Raw genomic sequence first — 6,772 nt, 5'->3', positions numbered from 1 at the left:
CTTTTGATTTCCATTTGCATGGAATATCTTTTTCCATCCCCTCACTTTCAGTCTGTATGTGTCTCTAGGTCTGAAGTGGGTCTCTTGTAGACAGCATATATATATGGGTCTTGTTTTTGTATCCATTCAGCCAGTCTGTGTCTTTTGGTGGGAGCATTTAATCCATTTACATTTAAGGTAATTATCGGTATGTATGTTCCTATTCCCATTTTCTTAAAGGTTTTGGGTTTGTTATTGTAGGTGTTTTCCTTCTCTTGTGTTTCTTGCCTAGAGAAGTTCCTTTAGCATTTGTTGTAAAGCTGGTTTGGTGGTGCTGAACTCTCTCAGCTTTTGCTTGTCTGTAAAGGTTTTAATTTCTCCATCAAATCTGAATGAGGTCCTTGCTGGGTAGAGTAATCTTGGTTGTAGGTTTTTCTCCTTCATCACTTTAAGTATATCCTGCCACTCCCTTCTGGCTTGCAGAGTTTCTGCTGAAAGATCAGCTGTTAACCTTATGGGGATTCCCTGGTGTGTTATTTGTTGTTTTTCCCTTGCTGCTTTTAATATGTTTTCTTTATATTTAATTTTTGACAGTTCGATTAATATATGTCTTGGCGTGTTTCTCCTTGGATTTATCCTGTATGGGACTGTCTGTGCTTCCAGGACTTGATTAACTATTTCCTTTCCCATATTAGGGAAGTTTTCAACTATAATCTCTTCAAATATTTTCACAGTCCCTTTCTTTTTCTCTTCTTCTTCTGGGACCCCTATAATTCGAATGTTGGTGCATTTCATGTTGTCCCAGAGGTCTCTGAGACTGTCCTCAGTTCTTTTCATTCTTTTCTCTTTATTCTGGTCTGCAGTAGTTATTTCCACCATTTTATCTTCCAGGTCACTTATCCGTTCTTCTGCCTCAGTTATTCTGCTATTGATCCCATCTAGAGTATTTTTAATTTCATTTATTGTGTTTTTCATCGTTGCTTGGTTCCTCTTTAGTTCTTCTACGTCCTTTTTAAATGTTTCTTGCATTTTGTCTATTCTGTTTCCAAGATTTTGGATCATCCTTACTATCATTATTCTGAATTCTTTTTCAGGTAAACTACCTATTCCCTCTGCATTTATTAGGTCCGGTGTGTTTTGACCCTGCTCCTTCATCTGCTGTGTGTTTTTCTGTCATCTCATTTTGCTTATCTTACTGTGTTTGGGGTCTCCTTTTCACAGGCTGCAGGTTCGTAGTTCCCGTTGTTTTTGGTATCTGTCCCCAGTGGCTAAGGTTGGTTCAGTGGGTTGTGTAGGCTTCCTGGTGGAGGGAACTAGTGCCTGTGTTCTGGTGGATGAGGCTGGATCTTGTCTTTCTGGTGGGCAGGTCCACGTCTGGTGGTGTATTTTGGGGTGTCTGTGGCCTTATTATGATTTTAGGCAGCCTCTCTGCTAATGGATGGGGCTGTGTTCCTGTCTTGCTAGTTGTTTGGCATAGGGTGTCCAGCACTGTAGCTTGCTGGTCGTTGAGTGAAGCTGGGTCTTGATGTTGAGATGGAGATTTCTGAGAGATTTTCGCCGTTTAGTATTACGTGGAGCTGGGAGGTCTCTTGTGGACCAGTGCCCTGAAGTTGGCTCTCCCACCTCAGAGGCACAGCCCTGATGCCTGGCTGGAGCACCAACAGCCTTTCATCCACATGGCTCAGAGTAAAAGGGAGAAAAAATAGAAAGAAAGAAAGAAAGAGGATAAAATATAGTGAAGTAAAATAAAGCTATTATAAAGCAAAGCTATACAGACAAAATCTCACCCAGAAGCATATACATATACACTCACAAAAAAAGGAAAAGGGAAAAAATTAATATATCCTGCTCCCAAAGTCCACCTCCTGAATTTGGGATGATTCGTTGTCTATTCAGGTATTCAACAGATGTAGGCGCATCAAGTTGTTTGTGGAGTTTTAATCCGCTGCTTCTGAGGCTGCTGGGAGAGATTTCCCTTTCTCTTCTTTGTTCGTACAGCTCCCGGGGTTCAGCTTTGGATTTGGACCCGCCTCTGCGTGTAGGTCACCTGAGGGCATCTGTTCCCCGCCCAGATAGAATGGGGTTAAAGGAGCAGCTGCTTCGGGGGCTCTGGCTCACTCGGGCGGGGGGGAGGGAAGGATACAGGTGCGGGGTGAGCCTGCGGCGGCAGAGGCCGGCGTGACGTTGCACCAGCCCAAGGCGCGCCGTGCGTTCTCCCGGGGAAGTTGTCCCCGGATCATGGGAGCCTGGCCGTGGCGGGCTGCACCGCCTCCCAGGAGGGGTGGTGTGGAGAGTGACCTGTGCTCGCACACAGGCTTTTTGGTGGCGGCAGCAGCAGCCTTAGCGTCTCATGCCCACCTCTGGGGTCCGCGCTGATTGCCGCGGCTCACGCCCGTCTCTGGAGTTCGTTTAAGTGGCGCTCTGAATCCCCTCTCCTTGCGCGCCGCGAAACAAAGAAGCAGAAAAAGTCTGTTGCCTCTTCGGCAGCTGCAGACTTTTTCCCGGACTCTCTCCCGGCTAGCTGTGGCGCGCTAACCCCTTCAGGCTGTGTTCACGCCACCAACTCCAGTCCTCTCCCTGCGATCCGACCGAAGCCCGAGCCTCAGCTCCCAGCCCCCGACCGCCCAGGCGGGTGAGCAGACAAGCCTCTCGGGCTGGTGAGTGCTGCTCGGCGCTGAGCCTCTGTGCTGGAATCTCTCTGCTTTGCCCTCCGCACCCCTGTTGCTGCGCTCTCCTCCGTGGCTCCGAAGCTTCCCCCCTCTGCCACCTGCCGTCTCCGCCCACGAAGGGGCTTCCTAGTGCGTGGAAACCTTTCCTCCTTCACGGCTCCCTCCCACTGGTGCAGGTCCCGTCCCTATTCTTTTGTCTCTGTTATTTCTTTTTTCTTTTGCCCCACCCAAGTACGTGGGGAGTTTCTTGCCTTTTGGGAGGTCTGACGTCTTCTGCCAGCGTTCAGTGGGTGTTCTGTAGGAGCAGTTCCACGTGTAGATGTATTTCTAATGTACCTGTGGGAAGGAAGGTGATCTCCGCGTCTTACTCTTCCGCCATCTTGCCCTATCCCCCCCTAATGATAGATTTTTATATGAAAGGAAAATCAGGAATGGGTAACACTTTAAGACAGAGTCGAGTTTTCTGAATCAGTGTCTTTTAGACTGACCCATTCTAAAAATGCATGACATTTATAAAACACAAAAGATGAGAAAAAGCATTGTGGTTTCATGGAAAGGCCATCAGATTGAGAATTATGAAATTATACTTTTGCTCTTATTTGGCATATCAGTTTGCTTCCAGGTATTTAACAAATGAGGATACTAAATGAATTAAATGACAGTATGATTTCCTTGAAAATAATACAATATACATGAATATTATAAATTTGAGATAAGTATAACTAAGAAATTGAATGGATAATTAAAATCTATTTTTGATATTTCCTTCAAGATACATACACATATTTATATATACACATATGTATTTATACACATACATATACACAAATATATGTATATATGTAAATACAAATTCTGACTCAATGATTGTTCCATTATCTATTACTATGAAACAAATCTCCCCCAAATTGAATAACATAAAATAACTCTTTTAGTATGTTTACAATTTTGCGGGTGAAGAATTGAGGCAGAGAACATCAGCGATGTCTGTTCTCTACTTCAGGATGTCTGGGGCCTCAAATTGGGTAGCTCTAAATGTTGGAGATGACTAAGATGGCTTTACTAGTGCCATCTTGATTTTGTCCGTCAGCTGTTTCCTCAATTCTTCTCCATATGGCCTCTCCATGTGACTAGCTTGGGATGCCTTATAGCATAGGAGTATCAGATTGCTTGTGTGGTGGTTCAGGATTCCAAGAAAACATGTTTCAGGAGACACATCTGTCATCAAAGCATACTAAATTTATAGTGAGGGACATACACCCCATATCTTGATGGGAGGAGAGTCACAGAATTTTTGACCATCTTTAATCTACCACAAACATGAAAAATTTATGTCTTTGATAAATTTTAGCTACTCCATATAGCTGGAGGAATTCCAGGGGTCTATTTCTATTCTTATGCCAGAATTCATAAACTGGATAATAAACCAATTGGGTACTTCCATTATTAGCAGAAACATTAAGGCAACGTGATGATAGAATGCAATAAGATAAATCCATAGATAAATTTTAAAACTGTGATTGGTCTTAAGGAATCTTTATTTTTTCAAATTTCCATTTTCTCATTATCTTTTCCCCGGATTCCAGATGTTCTAGGATGAAGCATCATTACATCATTCCCTGCTTTTTAGGCGCTTCAGAAACCAAAGGCCAAATACCAACTACCCACTTTTACTGTCATTTTTGTGGCTATTATTAAATATTTGCAGCCAGTTAATTGAGCTAGCACTGGGAATATAGCAATCACATATATGTTTCTTTATTTTCATAACAGGAATATTTGGGATTTGGGGAGCCAAATGAATAATAATAATAATAATACTCTTTTTTTTCCTCACCGAGTTTGGAATGACTTACAACATAAATGTGAGAGTTAGACTGATGAGATTAAAATGTCAACTTTATTACTAATAAACCTAATTTTAAAATGTGACTAAGTTAAGCTAAATCAGCTTGCTCTCCTACATCCTCCTGAGTTGAACTAGTCCCTGGAACTTCAGATCTTCTTGGCAAGCTTGTTGCATGGCAGAAGCAATTGCTGCATGGGCAAAGGATAGACCCCAAAAACAGAGAGGGAGGCTGAGCCACACATACCCATTCTTTTCTCCCATATTCACCAAGTGGGAAATTTTGAGGAGTAAGGTCTCCTTCTGTGTTATTATTGGCAACCAAAATCTAAAACAACAAACAAGATTTCCAAGTATCCATTTTCAAAGCTCTCTCTTAATAGCACACATTTGTTTTAAAAAGCATTATTTTATTCACTGAAATGGAAAAGGTTTCACAGCAGAGATCATGATGACGTATTACATAATATAGCTTCAAAATATATAAAGTTATAACTAACAGAAATGCATGAAGAAATAGAAATAACCATTGAGGCTAGAGATTTTTAATATAATCTTTCAAAAACTAAGAAAATCAAGCAGAACAAAAAAGAAAAAAGGCAAACGTAGCAGGTATAAATAATATAAACTATTAGATATTTACAAACCTCTAAATTTAATAAAGAAAGAATACACTTTTCAATCATACATAGGTAATTTATAAAAATTGACCTCTACTACCATTCAAAACAATATTGAACAATTTCGAAAACATAAATAGCATATAGATTATGTTCTTTGGCCATAACAGAATAAAATTAAAATTTAACAACAAAAAGATATCTAACAAAATTTCTCTTTTATGAAAACAAAAATCACATATTCTTGAGATCAAAAGAGAAATAATGTGGAAAATTGTGAAATATTTAGACCTCAAAGATAAAATGTATATGACAGCTAGATGGTACTTAGAAGAAAACTTTGACCTTTATAAGCATAAGTATTTTTGAGGAAGTTAGAATTAACTCAAAGAAATACCAAAAAAGGGGAATAATAAAGATTATTATGAACAAAAACTTGTTAGTAAATTTGAATACTTAATTAAGGGGGATAAACGATGGAGAAAGATATAAAATACCCAAAAGGCACAAGAAGGAATAAAAAACTTAAACACAACAGTGAGAATTAATGAAATTGAAGTTGTAACCATAGTCTTAGCTTCCCACAAACTTCTCAAAACCCAGATTGTTTTACATTAATTCCTCAAATTTTTCTCAAAATAGCTTGATGTTTCTCAAATATTTTAAAAATAGTTATTTTTATATTAGATATGTGTTTCTGGAAAATAAAAAGCTGCAAAAGCTGCCCAGCTTATTCTATAGGGTAAGTATGATCTTGATTCTACAACTAGCAAGAACAACAATAAAAAAAAAGTAAGTACATGTTAAATAATTTGTCTTAGGAAGAGAGAGGCAAATATTCTAAACAAAATATTTACTAGGTAAGTCTAACAATATATCACAAAATATACCATAATCAAGTGGCATTTTTATCCCTGGGAATGAAAAGATGATGGATAGCAGGAATTCCTTCAGTGTGAATACCTTCATTGATAAACTGAGGGAGAAAAATCATATGAGTACCTTAAAAGACAGAAAAATTAATTTGATAATAAGGACCTACTGTATAGCACTGGGAACTCTACTCAATACTGTGTAATGGCCTATATGGGAAAAGAATCTAAAAAAGAGTGGATATATGTATATGTAAAACTGATTCACTTTGCTGTATACCTGAAACTAACACAACATTGTAAATCAACTATACTGCAATAAAAATTTCAAAAAATTAGAAAAATTAATTTGATAAATTTTAACATATATTGACAATAAATAATTAGAAAATCTAGGATTAAAAATAAATTTTCCTCATTTTTGAAAAAGTTTCATATAACAAAGCACCAGTTAATATTGTACTTGTTGGGGAAATTTCAGATGTATTTCCTTTAATGTTAGGCCTACACATAAAACAAATATGTCCTCTATCATTGTCACTGTTTAACTTAGGACTAGGTTTTGGTCAACACCCAAATTTTTAAAAAAAGGAAATAAAATAAGAGGTGTAAGTCTTGGAGGGAAAGATAATTGTAACATGTTCTTACATATGATTACCTATAAAGAAAAGCCAAAAAAATCATTAGAAAAAAATTAGAACAAGAAAATTCAGTACAGTTTCTGGGCACAAGATTGACTTAGGATAAAACCCAATTGCATTTGTCTATTACCGAAATAGGTGACTG

This window comes from Eubalaena glacialis, chromosome 5, assembly GCF_028564815.1.
Source record: "Eubalaena glacialis isolate mEubGla1 chromosome 5, mEubGla1.1.hap2.+ XY, whole genome shotgun sequence".
Classification (NCBI taxonomy): domain Eukaryota; kingdom Metazoa; phylum Chordata; class Mammalia; order Artiodactyla; family Balaenidae; genus Eubalaena; species Eubalaena glacialis.
Note: the sequence above shows the minus strand (reverse complement) of the source record.